This window comes from Ambystoma mexicanum, chromosome 11, assembly GCF_040938575.1.
Source record: "Ambystoma mexicanum isolate Mex_15411 chromosome 11, UKY_AmexF1_1, whole genome shotgun sequence".
In the NCBI taxonomy this organism is placed as follows: Eukaryota; Metazoa; Chordata; class Amphibia; order Caudata; family Ambystomatidae; genus Ambystoma; species Ambystoma mexicanum.
In genome coordinates, this window is record NC_090934.1 from 843618125 (window position 1) to 843634399 (window position 16275).

Consider the following 16275-nt stretch of genomic DNA (forward strand, 5'->3'; position numbering starts at 1 on the left):
ATCCTGCGTGGCAAACTACAAAACCTACTGAGGAAAGTGATAGGCTCTAAGTGAATATCTAAGTGTAAGTTCCATATCAGTATAGAACAGTGAAGGAAAGTGATAGGGTACCTAACATCAGGTGGGGCAACTAAGCCCTCCCCTGAAAATGGCCACTATGAACATCACTAAATACACAACGTTCCATTGATTACACAAACTATAGGACCCTTAATTACGTGGTCCTCTATAATTGGTTGGCTTCTAACCCCCATCAGTACTTTTCCACCTACGCCTAGCAGCATGCAGACTGGACATCCAGGTGCTAGTGGGCTCATCTTAACACTAGCCTCCAATCAATTAATGTATCAATCCATTATCACCTCAATGGTCCAGTGTCAATTAGTGCATTGAAGATTGGCCTTGAGATTGTACTGAGCTCTGAGAATTTTAAGGAGGGTGGGCACAGCCTGTCCTCGTGCGTAGGTGTGACCACCTCGATTGTCCAACTTCATTCTTCCACAAGACCATGGAATCGAGCCGTTTAGTGTATTAAAATATATTTTCTAATAGTACTTTGACGTCTTTTGTTTTGCTCAAGCCTTCTGAACAGGAGTCTCTATTATTTCGCACGATTATGTATCCAATGTCTGCTTACGTCAGTTTGATAAGACCTTGGTTTCTTTGGCTCATCAACTCCTTCTGCTGAGATTTACTTTGCAATTCAATTTGCTTTTTAACTGCGACACACTGAAATGAGGCCTTTTTGTTAATGTTCAGCACTGCTTCTAATGCGTAGTGGCAACATCCATCCTTTACTCGTCAATATGCATCTATATATATTGGTGCTTGCTGCAATCTATTTACTATTAAAGGCATGGGGCCTCATTACGACCCTGGCGCTAAGTGAAAAACGATGGCGGTAAATGGTTACCGCCATCGTTTTCCGCCAGGTCCGATCATGACCCGTGACCGTTAACTACGATGCCATTAGCGGCATCGTAGTTAACCCTGCCGCTAACTGCGCTAAAGGTGCGCGCACGCGACCGGCCACACCGTACTTAGCGCCATGGCGGAAAGGTACGCAAATGCCGACCCAAGCGGACATGCACCTAACGCCTTCACCCAGCCCGTTAAGTACCTTACCGCCATGGTGCTAATTATGCCATCGCGAACCAACCGTAAAGGGCCATGTAAAGTGAATGCAGCTGCCACAGGTGCACAGAAACAGCACAGGTGAAGGCAATACAGACTCAGGAAGTACAAAAAGAGCACACCCCACCCCTTCCCACACCCAGTCACACTCCACAATGATACCAATACGACTAGCAATGTTGGGGCTGGAGGACCTGATAGCAATGCATGTGCTACAACAGCAACAACAACAACAGGCAGCACAGAGGAGACGGAGGAGGAGAAGGAGGGCAAGGCAGGCCCAGCAAGCCCCACCAGCACAGCCAGTGCCACCACGCAGGCAGCCCCCAATCCCATGCATCAGAGCCAATCCATTCAACCTCACTGCTGAGCAGATCCACACCCTGTACCGTTTGGACCAGGACACCATCACCGCCATCGTAGACATGATACACAACGACATCGTCAGCATGATAGAAACTCCAACCGCCATCCCCCCCCCCTACTGAAGGTAGTGTCTGTACTCCACTTCCTGGCTACAGGCACCTACCAGCACACAGTGGGGCACTTGCATGGCATTTCACAACCATTATTCTCACGAACACTCATCCAAGTGCTCGATGCCCTCCTCAAGCACACAGACGACCACATCTCATTACCACGGACTGCCCAGGACATTGCAAACACCAAAGTGGGTTTCCATGCACTAGCCGGCATACCCGGTTGCATTGGTGCCATCGACTGCACCCATGTGGAATTGGTGGTTCCACGTGCCATGGAGGTACCGTACCGCAACCGGAAACAGTTCCACTCAATCAACGTGCAAATGGTCTGTGACTCCAACAAGATCATCACACATTGTTGTGCCCGATTCCCTGGATCAACCCATGATTCTATGGTCCTGAGGAACTCCACAATACCACGCTACATGGAGCGACATGCAGGCCCAAGATCCTGGCTACTCGGTGAGTCCAATGTCATGGAAGTGGGCAGGTGAATGACGTACCGATGCATACTCCACCTGGCTGAAGGGGGGGGTGATGCATACTCCACCTGGCTGATAGGGGGGGGGAATGATGCATACTCCACCTGGCTGATACGGGGGGGGGGTTGATGCATACTCCACCTGGCTGAAAGGGGGGGTGAATGATGCATACTCCACCTGGCTGAAAGGGGGGGGGATGATGCATACTCCACCTGGCTGATAGGGGGGGGATGATGCATACTCCACCTGGCTGATAGGGGGGGGGGAATGATGCATACTCCACTTGGCGGATAGGGGGGGGTGATGCATACTCCAACTGGCTGAAAGGGGGGGGAATGATGCATACTCCACCTGGCTGAAAGGGGGGGGGATGATGCATACTCCACCTGGCTGTGAGTAACACAGAGAACGGAGACAGAGGATGGGCACTCACAATGCAATCAACCCCTCTGCATACATTGGGTGATGGCATGCAAAACAGGCCATGGGAGCCATGAGCATATACTGGTTGCATTGTGTGAATCAATTAGTGCATGTAGAAGTGAGCCGAAGTAACAGTTGGATGCAAGCCATGGTGGCACATCATGTTCTTGATCAGACGACATGACTGACACATACATTCTCGCCTACATACAGGTGATGCAGGCTATCCCCTGAAGAGGTGGCTCCTTACACCAGTCCGGAACCCGCAGAACCAGCACGAGGAGGACTTCAACCGTGCATATACACGTACTCGTGTGGTCATAGAGCAGACATTCGGCCTATTGAAGGCACGGTTCCGAAGCCTCAGCAGGTCTGGTGGGGCACTCCTGTACCACCATGAGAAGGTGGCAAAGATCGTCATGGCATGTGTCATGCTACACAATATGTGCGTCAGACGGAATGTGCCCCTGCCCCCTGACGCAGAACTGCAACCACCTGACGATGAGGATGAGGAGGGTGCAGATGGGGCAGCACCCCATGGAGGAGGCGGTGCACAGGAGGGGCGTGCAATGCGCCAAAGTATCATCGACCACTGCTTCTAGCACACACGGCTGGTGTGAATCACATGGAGACTGCACTTGGGGCACTGTGTGTCTCTGGGACATGCACACTGTGGACTGTACACCAATAAAGCACACATACGCAATGAAAATGTCCACACATTTCATTTTGGGAAAGAAAAAAGTGTATTTAAACTATGAAACGTCGTGACACACCCCCTCCCCCCTCCCCCCTGCACACCCCAACACACCCTCTCCCCCCTCCCCCCTGCACACCCCAACACACCCCCTCCCCCCTCCACCCTGCACACCCCAACACACCCCCTCCCCCCTGCACACCCCAACACACCCCCTCCCCCCTGCACACCCCAACACACCCCCTCCCCCCTCCCCCCTGCACACCCCAACACACCCCATGTAGGTGTCAACAGATGCCTGTGACAGTGGCCACAGGCTGTTACAAGCCCCCTCTCCCGGCCCCCGGGGCACCCCTGGCTGTGGAGCGCAGGTTACGTCCGGAACGTCGGACGGGGCTGCTCTGTGCAGAACTGGCAGTGGAGGATGTCCCTGCCTGCCCCCGTGCATGCACGTCCTGTAGGGTGTGGGTGAGCTCAGTGAGCGCACGACGCAAGCCGGCAAGTTCAGCACAGATGTCCCTGGACATGGCCTGCATGGCATCCCTCAGGGTGGCAGTGCTCTGCGCTACTTCGGCCCTTAGGGTCTCCGTGGCCTGTTCAATGGTTGCCCTAGCCCCCACACATTCCGCGGCATGCTCAGCCAGCATCGTGGACAGTTGTTGCTGCCGTTCTGTTATGTCCTCGAGGGACTGCTGCCCCTGCTGGCCCATGGCCAGTGCTGGTGGTGTGATGGAGGGGCTGCTCACCTCCTGTGGACTGAGGACTGGGCATGGGGTAGAAGGCCACTCCTCTACCTCTGTGTGCCCCTGTGTGTGATCCTCATGGGGGCTGGCGTCTGACAAACAGGGGGAATGTAGTAGGTCAGTGGGGCTTCTGACTTCGTGCTCCTCAATGTCTGAGTCTGAACATGCAGCTATTGCAGCTGTCTCACCCATGTTGCTGCTGGCCGCTGATCCGGTGCCTTCTGTGGCAGGCAATGTTGGTAGAGGTGGAGCAGCTGCTGCTGGCCTGCTGACTACAGGGGTGCTTGCCGGTTGGACGTCCGGTCTGCTTGCAGTGGGTCCTGCTTGTTGTGGGGTCTGTCTCACTGCAGCTGAGGTTGAGGGTGCGGGGACGGTATTATTGGCCTTCTTGGCTCTCTTCGTCGCAGGGGTGTCCTGTTACTCGGGGTGTGAATCTGTGCCTGTGGTGGAGCAAAGGAGGGAGGGCGTTATTGATGGGTCTGCAGACTTTGGAATGACAATGATAGACATTATTCTGGTCAGTAGATGAGGCAGATTTCAGGCATGGCCATGTAGGTTAATGCACTAGAGGGTATATCCCTACTCTGTCAAGGACTGGGAAATCACTAAACCACAAAACAAAAAAGTGTCCTGACAGGTTCACTAAACATATATATAAATTTAATTTATAATAAACTTCTCAATACCAGAAATATGGCACAAGCTATCTAAAGTATTTCCTAGGTATGTGTTTTACATTTTTCTGTGTCCACCTAAGTTTTCATTGGGATACATGTTACAAAAATCACCATTTCGTACTTCTGTTTAAACATTATACAGAAGTAACTCTTTATTATTTCAGTTATTACTCATAAGCAAGGTCTGTCAATTACCAAGCACTATTAGCTCAACATAAATTGCACATCAAGCACAATATGTACAAAAAAGAACCAATAAATATCCATGTTCATGTACACAGTATTTCATACAATGCAAAAGACAGTTATATACACACATTAGAAAAGAACATTTGAAAAAACGTTTTCTCAGAATAGTCAACACTATATAAATTTTGAAGTTGATAGGCCCCCACTCAGAGGTTGAAACCATATGTCTCTGAATTATACATTTTCAGTTCCATTGGGGGCATTTTCAATTGGTTAGCTAAACTCAGGGTCTACTAGCTAAACTCGGGGTCTACGTGTGACACCAGGATGAATCTAGAAGGTGTCATACTCGCACACGAATAGAACAGAAAGTGCGAGTAAACTACGTTTCGGCGGAGTGGGCCATTCCGCCTTCCTCAGGACCAGTAGAAGTCATGACCCCTGAGGTACAGAAAAAATAATAAAAAGGAGAAAAAGATAAGAAACATAGTCTCACTAGGAGCCACAGGATCACAATCAAGATACCTTGATTGTGTCCCGTGACTCTTAGGGCATGCAGCTACAAGGTCCACAATGCATTGGGCTCATGAGTCTGTGAAAACAGAGTGATGTGAATGAAACCAATCCTTCTATAGAGGGAGCTTGTGGGAAATATTCACCTCTTGTGCAAAAAACAAAGAAACATTATTTGAAAAGAACCGGATAAAAACCAATGTAAAACCATTAGTAATGTGTCATGAAGCAGACATATGTATAAAGCTTTCAGAGAGCATAGCCACTTAACCATGGAGCGAGGTTAATCAAAAACCATGAGTTACAGTTAAAAAGTAGTGCAGTGCGATCCAGTTTTGAAATATTAGCACCTTATATGTATCTGCACTAATAAGAAGAAGTGCATCAAAAAGTGTAAAACACCAAATGTACGCACTCACGTGTCTGGGGCTCAAGATCAGATACGTTCCTTCACGTTTACAAATTGACGTTACTATTTCAAAGGTGAAATCAACATATGGAATTAGTATAGGCGAACCGGCATTAGCATAGTAATCCAGAGGTTGTAAACAAAATACATGTTGGCAACAACCAGTTGCTAACTTTACCTTTAAATTGGAGAAGCTGTGCAATAGTCGCTTGGCGTCTCTCTATAGATGCAGGGCACTAGGATGTTATTAAGGAAGCCATGCACAATTCGAAAATGTGCCCGGCATGGACTGGAGCCTCCCGCTCCATTATGTTTGAAATCTGCAACAGAATGGCATGGTCAAAAGTTGCCGCTTGTCCACATAGAATAAAGGGCAATGCGGAGGCTGAAGCAAGGCTGCCTAGATTTGTTACCTTTGTGCTGGAACCGTAATGTGCAGGTTATGTCTCTCTCTCTCAGCGCTAGAAACGAGTGTGTCAGAGAGTCTTGCAGGCATGACCATAGTGCACCTAACTAGCATGCGAGCCTCGGCAGGGAAAGGCCTCGCCTTGCAACAGCGCCACAGGAGCTGTGTGGTAAAAAGTGGGATAGCAACCAAATGCTTCTAAAAACGAAAGAGGCACAAATACACGATGATATCCATTAGTCTGCAACCCCTCGTTTTCATGTGCCAACAATTGGATCAAATAGGCTGAAAGGAAAAACCAAAATAGAGTCAGCTGTATGCAGAAGCACATCATCTAGATGTAAAGAGTGGCAGAAATATCCTGCAGATGTACCTCAGTGTAAATCCCCAAAAAAAAGGATACACATATCTCCACTCATGTCTACTGCAGATGATCCCTTAAGGCATGTGTTATTAAAGGCGTTGCTATACCCACCTAAAAGTAGACTCCTCATTTAAACCTTTAGTTTTATTCATGGAGTCAAGCCTATAAATCCATCTCGCCTCCTTGTATAGTAAGGTTTTTTGTGTGTTCATGCTGTTTTTCACAACATCAATCACCCACCATTTGAGGTCATCTGGAGAGTGTTGCAATTCCAAAAAGTGTGATACCATTGGTGCTGCATGGTTACGACATCTAATTCTCGAACGGTGTTCACCGATCCTTATGGAGATGGCACGAGTGGTCTGGCCTACATACCTCAAGCCACAAGGGCATTCAATGCAATAAATCACATTGCATGATTTACAATTGGACATGAATCTGATTGCAGTGGGTCCTGCTTGTTGTGGGGTCTGCCTCACTGCAGCTGAGGTTGAGGGTGCGGGGACGGTATTATTGGCCTTCTTGGCTCTCTTCGTCGCAGGGGTGTCCTGGTCCTCGGGGTGTGAATCTGTGCCTGTGGTGGAGCAAAGGAGGGAGGGCGTTATTGATGGGTCTGCAGACTTTGGCATGACAATGATAGACATTATTCTGGTCAGTAGATGAGGCAGATTTCAGGCAGGGCCATGCAGGTTGTCTCCTTTTGGTGTGGAATGTGGATGCAGGTATGATGGTGCCAGCAGTGTATACAGGGTGGTGCTCGCATGTGGCTATGGGCAGTGTGGAAATGTGTTGCATTTACACTCTAGGGCAACCTTGTGCTACACATGAATGGACTGCAGTGACTATGGCATGTCTTGTTTGAGGCACCTACCTTCATCGCCTGATGTCGGAGCTCCCCTTTCCATCCCTCCGACGCCTTCAATGGCTTCCATGCCAATCGTGGTTGCACAAATCTCCTCCCACGGTTGGAGTTTTAGTGGGGATTCCGACCCTCCACCGGTACCCAGGGCAAGGTTGCGGTTCGCAGAGATGACGGCTCTGACCCGTATGCGCAGGTCGTCCCAGCGCTTCCTGCACTGCTGTGGGGTGCGGGGTACGGTCCCCACCGCGCTGACGCGCTCGGCCACCAGGGCCCAGATGGCCTTCTTTTTCCCTATCGCTGTCCTGGTCATTTCCGGGGAGAAAACGACAGCTGCGTTGTCTTGCAGGGTCTCCGCAAGCATGCAGAGTTCCTCCCGGCTGAATCTTTCCTGGCGCTGGCGGTCACATGCCTTCTTAACAGCTTTAGGCATTTTTGGGTAGTTGGATGGGTGGGTGATTGGTTGGGACAGTTGTCGGGGTTGGATCTGGTGTTGTTCTGTAGGATGGCAATGGATTGTGTTTTTAAAGATGGCCAACGTGCTTTTTCCCGTTCCGGCGCGATGACGCTATTTCCGGTTCTGCGTTTTACGGCCACCGCAAATTACGGTGGCCGCAAATTACGGTGGCCGCTAATTACGGTGGCCGCTACTTACAGTGGCGGAAGTGCACCTTGCTCGCTTTACGATGCCGGTAGGGGCCTTTTCCGCCATGGCGTTAATTGCATTACCGCCATGGCGTAATGCTCGTGCGCGATGGGTCGTAATGTGGCGCTCTTTACGCCATCGGCCCACGGCGTAAACGCTCATTACGCCATGGCTGTAATGACGGAAGATTACCGCTTGGGTCGTAATGAGGCCCATGGTCTAGTAAAAAATGTTATTTAAAAATAGATAGGCAACATAAAAAAAAAATACTAGCATTCTCTTTTTTAAAACTTCCTATGTAAAAGTTTGAGCTATTCAAGCTCAAAATTCGCAAAAGCAAGCACATGGGCGCATCCATTTTGTGAAATGGGTGCCCTCCTGTGCTGGCTTTTGCTTTTGCGGCACTAATGAAGGAAAAGCGAGCCAGCTGTAGTAAATAAAAGCTACTGCTGGGTGGCTTTCCCTTCATTAGTGCTGTACGCGGAGGACGGGGACCGGAGTCCAGAGCAGGAAAGCTGCAGCTGAATCTCAGTAAGTGCTATTTATTTAAAAAAAAAAATAAACATTAGCTGCGTTTTTTTTCAAAGTTTTCTGGGCTGGAGGAGCCCGGAAAACTTAGAAATAAAACCACAGCTTTAAAAACGTTGTATTAATGTTTGCGGTTGCTTTTGAAGCGACCGCAAACATAAATACAACGTTATTGTGTTGGAAAACGCTGTGGTTTTTCTTTCCAAGTTTCTCAGGCTCCTCTTGGGAGGAGCCTGAGAAACTCGGAAAGAAAAACAACAGCGTTTTCCAACACAACCGCGTTGTGTTTCTGCCTGAATCTGCTTTCCCATTTGTGGCTCTCGGGCTCCCTACGGGAAGCCCGAGAGCCCCAAATGGGAAAGCAGATTCAGGCAGAAACAACGCGGCATTGCGGAAAACAACCGCGTTATTTCTGCCTGAATCTGCTTTCCCATTTGGGGCTCTCCGGCTTCCCGTGGGGAGCCCGAGAGCCCCAAATGGGAAAGCAGATTCAGGCAGAAACAACGCAGCATTTAGGATTTCCCATTTGGGTCTCTCGGGCTCCCTACGGGGAGCCCGAGAGCCCCACATGGGAAATCAGCTGTAGGTAGAAACACTATGCGGCATGTAAACATAACCACGTTGTGTTTCTGCCTGCTGTGGCTTTCACTTTGGGTCTCCGGTGTTCCCCTGGGAGCACCGGAGACCCAAAGTGATAGCCACAGCAGGCAGAAACACAACGCGGTTATGTTGGAAAATGCTGCGGTTTTTCTTTCCGAGTTTCTCAGGCTCCTCCGAGCCGGAGGAGCCTGAGAAACTTGGAAAGAAAAACCGCAGCGTTTTCCAACACAATAACGTTGTATTTATGTTTGCGGTCGCTTTTGAAGCGACCGCAAACATAAATACAACGTTTTTAAAGCTGCGGTTTTATTTCTAAGTTTTCCGGGCTCCTCCAGCCCGGAAAACTTAGAAAAAAAAACGCAGCTAGTGCTTATTTTTTTTTTTAATAAATAGCACTTACCGAGATTCAGCTGTAGCTTTCCTGCTCTGGTCTCCGGTCCCCGTCCTCCGTGTACAGCACTAATGAAGGGAAAGCCACCCAGCGGTAGCTTTTGTTTACTACAGCTGGCTGGCTTTTCCTTCATTAGTGCCGCAAAAGCAAAAGCCAGCACAGGAGGGCATCCATTTCACAAAATGGATGCGCCCATGTGCTTGCTTTTGCAAATTTTGAGCTTGAATAGCTCAAAATTTTACATAGGAAGTTTTAAAAAAGAGAATGCTAGTATTTTTTTTTATGTTGCCTATCTATTTTTTAAATAACATTTTTTACTAGACCATGCCTTTAAGCTAGCCTCACAATTACTTTTTCTGCTTGCGTTTCTGCTGCATCTGTACACGTATAAACTAGCTTAATATCTTCATCTGTTTCTTTGGCATAAGCTTCTTCACCTTGATCCCGAGATGTCCTTGATGCTTTCTTGATGCCTTATAGAATATTTGCATTCTCTTGATCTCTGCATCCCTTTTGTGTGTGTCAGTTCCGCTTAACTGTGATGTCACCATTCATCTTTGCCATTTATCTTCTCTGCTTCTTCAGGTATCTTATTCAAATGGTCATCATATTGTCTTGTATGTAGGTACGGTTTTCTCAATGGGTACCTTGGTACTGGTATTCTTATTAGTACTGCACGGAGTCCACGCTTTGCCCTTTGTTGGTTCAACTGGTCTGTATACGTCACATACTTTGGTTCCCACGCTATAGGTAATATGGGTGGGGCAGTTGGAGTAGGGGTACTTTTCTCCTTCTCTACTGATGCCCCCCCACCCGCCCGCCCCCTTCAGTACCCTTGAACCGGGATCATTTGTGTCTTGTAGCCACCATACATACCCTCTCCCACTCTCCCTACCCCACCACCCCCATCACCCACCAGGGTTAGGGAGGGTAGTGGTACTAGGGATGTTGGAGGTAGGGTGGGTGGGGGTATGTGTGGTGGTGGAGAGTGTGGGAGTAGGGTGGGTGGGGGTAGATAGGTGTGGGTATAGAGTGTGGGAGTAGGATGGGTGCGGGTATAGAGTGTGGGAGTAGGGTGGGTCGGGATAGGTGGATGGGGGTATAAAGTGTGGGGCTTTTTATATTTTTGGTTCAGGCATTTGCCCTATTGCCCACTCCCCAAAAGTGCCCCACTGATGTTGCAAATGGCTATTCATTTATTTTTTATGACACTGTTTGACTAGTACTACCCAAGGGGTTTCTGTGTGAGAAAATGTGATGAGTAGAAAAATGGTACATTTTATTAATTCGACAACACTTGTCAACATGATTAGCCACATAGCGAAGTAAGTAATCAAACAGGTCCACCACATTGCCCCATTTTGTGACACTGGTCCATGCTAGCTTTTGGTGGTTTTGGTTCCAGACTTGGATCTGGGGCCACCTGCTTGGCCTCAATAATATTTAAGCAGCCAGGTAGTGTTAGGAGGACTTCCATGCCAGAGGTGATTGATTTGCAAGGCGGGCTGTGACGTGGACAGCATTGGCCTCTGGTCAGTGCTTGTGGGTCTGGCATTGGAGTATAAGGGTGCACTCAGCCGCTCACACATAAGTAACCTAATCCTTTTCTTTACTTTAGTTATACCACAGCCCAGAAAAGACGCAGCACCAACTAAGGAAGCTCCTCCCCGAGACCGACTTGCCATTCCACCACCTTGATGCAGATCACTGCCTAGTGCCTACAATCGTGGTGAGTAGTATGGGGGTTTTACTATTCAGGGGAAACTTGAGGTTGGAGGTTACCACTCGGTGCATATGCCTGATTAAATGAAAGACTGCTAGATTATGCTTTCCGCAGTCCGTGGATGTACATAATGGCTTCTTCAACTCCTGGCAATTTCAAGTGTGGTTTTTGTCATTGTTCATATTTCCTTTTTTTATATATTTTGACATGCCTTTTTAAAAACATTTTGGAAGCAAACCTGAATACTGCTTCAAAGCCATCATTCGGTACTGCCCTGCCAAAATTTACTCTTAAGTTTGACTTTTGCTTTACATTTTGTTTTGTCACCAGTACGAGCTTCTGATTTACGTAAAGGCCCACAAGCAACAGCTAGGAGACGTGCCCAGCAGAAACCCTATCCCTCACCCAGAGCAGCAGAACCCCCTCATTGTCGGCATAAGTAGCACCAAGGAGAAAACCAGCCCTGTGCGGGATTACTTTACCATTAAAATGGATGATAACTCCAAGGGGGTGTGTTCTGTGTGTGTTCTGTGTGCCTTGCGTTTTTTTAATTCATTTTTTTATTACTTTTTTTAATTGAAATTTAAACAATTTTTACAAGAAGGTTTTCCTAAATCCATAAATGATTAAATGTGGTTTTGTCTCGTGGATCTGCAAACTCGAGACAGTGCAGCACATCAGCACTGACCAACCATCTGCGGTCCAAACATCACAATGACTATGTTCAATATGAAAGGAAAAAAGAGGCAGTTGTTGGAAGAATCAACAGCAATGTGACTCACCGAAGTGCAAGAGTGCATTGTCACAGCTGTCCATTCAAGATTGTCTGGACAAAAAACAAGTGCGGCTTCTTGTCAGCCCTTCTGCACATGCCGTGCATCGCACTATTGGTGAAATGATAGCACTAGACTTGCAACCATTTTCTGTTGTTGAGGATGTAGATTTTTTGTGTTTACTCCATAAATTGGAGCCTAGGTACAAAGTACCATTACGTAAATATTTTTCGACGCGCATCATCCCTGAGCTGTATGAGAAAGTGAGCCAGTTTATTGCTTCAGAGGTTCAGAGGGCTGAGAAAATTGCATTTACTGTAGACCTTTGGACCTCAGATAACACTGTGAAATCTTTTGAGCTTCACAGGACATTGGTTGGCCAGCAACATGAAAAGGCATGGGGCCTCATTACGAGTCCGGAGGTAACCATGCCTGAAATTCCGGCAGGTTACCGCCAGCCTCGTATTACCATTCCGCCTCCGTGATTCCTGGAATTACCGGGGCATTACGACCCCGGTGACCCAGGAATTCCGGAGGCGGAATTCGGTAAATCCCCATTCCCATTGAGTCCCATAGTCCCATAGGACTCAATGGGGAAGTGGACACACCGGCACCATCACAAGGGTATTTCCACGTCCGCCTGCAGGCGGGTGGTGTTAAACCCACCTGTTCAGACCTGGCAGGAATGACACCTCCCGCCTGCAGAACTCGGTATCACCCGGTCATGAAACAACAGTGGTGGCGGATTTACCGCCACCGTTATTTCCAGACCGGGTGACTCGTAATGCACATCATTCTTCTTGATAATGCAGCTAACATGTGCAAGGCCTTCAGAGAAGCAGATTTAGTTAGTGTGGGGTGTTTTTCACACACTCTACAGCTTTGTATCCATGATGGCCTTTTTATGCAAAGATCTGTGTCGGACATGATGGCACATGTAAGAAAACTTGTTGGCCACTTCAGACATTCTAGTTCCGCCACGTCCCGCTTGCACGCACTGCAAAAAGACCTTGGGTACCCTGAATTGCAGTTGATTCAAGACGTGTCAACACAGTGGAACTCGTCCTTTTTGATGCTGGGGCGACTGGTAGGGCAGAGGCAGCCAGTAAGTTTGTACTGTGCGGTGGACGATAAAGTGTCTGATCTTTCTGCCTGCCAGTGGCTTTTGTCAGAAAATGTTTTTTTCTTTGTTGGCACCCTTTGCAGAGCTCACAAAGGAGATTTGCTCCCATGCATCAAGCATCTCCTTGGTGGTTCCTGCTGTAAAAGCTTTCAGGTCCTACCTGAGCTCTGGTGAGGTTAGGGACACTGGTGTGAAGCTAGTGAAAGAAGAGTTATTGAAGGCTGTAGAGGCAAAGTTCAAAGACATTGAGGCTATACCTATCTACTGCCTATCTACTGTGTGACGGCAGGTATCGATCCGCGGTTCAAATTAACATTTTTTAGTAATGATGTTGTGGCCACCAATGTGAAATGTTCAATGCACTCTACTGCCTTAGCCCTCTGTGGGCAGACCTCCCCTCCTGAGGGGAAACCTGCAGACCCTGACCTGCAAGAGGACGAGCCACCACCTAAGAAGGCTGTTCCACCATGTGGCATATGGGCATTCTGGGACAGTGTTGTTCAGCAGTCCATGGCTGGTGTGAGTCAATCAATAAGTTCCCTGGACACTGAGCTTACTATCATTTTGAGGGAGCAGTTGCTCCCTAAAATAGCAGACCAGCTGGAGTGGTGGGACGCAAAGAGTGTTTGGTTTCCAGGGGTGGCAAAAGTTGCACGTGTATACTTGCCACCTCCTCCTACCAGTGTGGACAGCGAGAGAGTGTTCAGTACAGCTGGAGATATTTATTCTGAACACAGAAGTAGCCTCCTAGCCGAAAATGTTGTACGGCTTGTTTTCCTAAAATATAACCTTCCCCTTACAGGTTACTCTTACTAGGAGTGAGGGCTTTTCCCACATCTGTTTTGTTTTTATTTTTGTCTTTGTCATAAGCTTACAAAGATGTGTCCAATTAATAAATATGAATACCCATGAAATAGAATGCCTCCTTAGTTTATTATGCCCTAGAACATGTTTGCCTAAAAAAACTAAAAAAAAAAAAAAAAAAAAGTTTTCGGCTCAGGCCAAATAGTTGGACCAACTATTCGGTATTCGGCCGAATAGTAAATTAACTATTCGGTACACCCCTAGTTAGTAGTGACCCATTATTATCCAGTCTCTGCAGATCACTACACCTTCTTCCCAGCCATCTGGTGATAGGACAGTTCCCCAAATCTGCATCTGGTTTCTATTTTTCATCTACAAATGTCTTCTGCAGACTTTCCTGGAACTTTTAGTCTTTTATTCACTTCCCGTCTGATTCCAGTTCCTTTTACTCCAGGTTTCTCATATCTGATCACAGGATTCCTAGTCTTGGTGTTGTTTCTTGTTTGTATATCTTGGATATAGTCATCTTCATATGGATCTGTCCATTCAGTTGCCCATTTGAGAGAGGCTGTTTGACCCATTAACTGGCCTCTTGTACTACAGAATGCTAGATGCAATATGGAATGTGCAGTCAGGACATCTATTTCAACAGCTATGAAGATTTTCAACTTCCCCATGTTGTATGGCAGGAGTGCACATACAAAGCATTCCTCCATTGAAGTTGTTCTTCCAACTTCCTTCATATGTTGGTACCATATGTTATTTCCCAAGTGTGCCGTGCTGTCCAGGTAATCCTATTATCTTCCTGTGTGCTTCTTTTAGGTCTCATTAGTTTCATGTGGGCTTCCATAATCATATCATGAAGTGTACCAACATAACTTCTTCTGACTGAATTAATCACAGGAACATCTATCCATGTTCCCTGTGTAGGAGAAGATTCAGCAAACCTTATTCTCTCAATAAGTAATTTAGGTATGAACATGTCTCGTATAATCCCCATTTGGGACATTCTTTTAGGAACTGTTTTTGGGTCAATTGTCACTGGACCAGGTGTATTTGCATGTATTGCTTGTGTAGGCTCACCCTCTAACAACACCTTGTCATGCCTGCCTTGCCAAGCCTGTCTCTGGCGTCCAAAAAAAGTTTCTAAGATGCCCTTTTCTTGGGAACGATTATTAATGACATCCACCTCAAGCTCAGGCAATTTGCCATCTTTCTTTGGAACAGGAATGACTGCATAGGGTCTAGGCAGCCTAGTAGTTGCCACACATACATTTTCCCTCTGCTTGGGAGCATGTACAGGAGTCTTGGCTCCATTCGCACCAATGTAGAACTCTGTGCGTACAGTTGGTGAAAGCAGTATGATTATGCACACAATACAAGTGTAAACGACACAGTGATATGTCAATCTACAACATTTACTTCTTGGACAATGTGAGTGACTTTTTTCACTCTGTAATATTATATTGCTGCTGAGATTCCCCATCTTGATTCCCCAAGGAAGGCAAAACTCAAACTTTAATACATCAGCATTGTGAACGGCTTCTGGAAGCTGCTATCTTGACTCAGCAATTCGTCCTCGGTCAGTTGTCTGCTTACTGGATGACAATAACAAACTTTCTGGTGTGAACCAGTCCTTTCACCATGTGGATGGCTCTTTAGTAAGAAGAAAAACAACCTCAGTAGATCTAAACAAGCTCAATGACATAGATCAGCTCCCAATCTATGCCTCAAATCTGCTTCAGCCCAGATGACATCATACATTTCTTTCAGAATGAACCAAGAGTCTTTATCAGCAACCTCTCGATCTGTCCCTCGAAGTAAAGTTTCTACACTGACCTGTGAGTTCGCTCAGAATATAGACTCACTTGGATTATAATTCCTTCCAAGATTATATTCAAGTGTGCAGTGTTTCTAGGATCCCTTAGAAAGGTGAGCAGATCAGTGTGCTTTCCAACAAGATGCGGATATTCCTCAATCAGACTAAAAGAACACCACACCGACTAGTCTATGTGCTGCATCAGTTGATGGGGGTATTTGTACTCTCCTCTCTGAACTCAAGTAGCTGCAAGAATTGTTCAGTTATGACTATAACCAACCTTCTTATAACTTGGTTATTCTTAGGATCTTTGTAAAAAAAAGCTGGAATGCGAGTAGTTCTCCCCACCAGCGAAGGGAAAGAGCACAACACCAACTCGAAATAAGTAAGAACGAGCCAAGTAAGTTAATCATTGGGTAACACCATAGGCAAATCCAAACAGGAACTTAGTTTGAAAAGAGTCTGGGTACTGCACCCTTTTCCAATTGCT

At 47.2% G+C, this 16275-nt stretch overlaps 1 protein-coding gene across 7 annotated transcripts in view; it reads left to right on the top strand.

Moving 5' to 3' along the window:
* Positions 1-16275, top strand: part of LOC138503803 (3-galactosyl-N-acetylglucosaminide 4-alpha-L-fucosyltransferase FUT3-like) — a 133554-nt gene that overhangs the window by 45211 nt on the left and 72068 nt on the right. For 4 of the 7 annotated variants that reach the window (XM_069623805.1, XM_069623807.1, XM_069623806.1 and 1 more), the window contains exon 2: positions 11162-11272. The gene's annotated coding sequence lies outside the window, so the exon portion shown is untranslated. Of the gene's footprint in view, positions 1-11161; positions 11273-11596; positions 11773-16275 lie in introns of those variants that run through there. The other 3 variants (XR_011279712.1, XR_011279713.1, XR_011279714.1) reach the window with 1 other exon arrangement.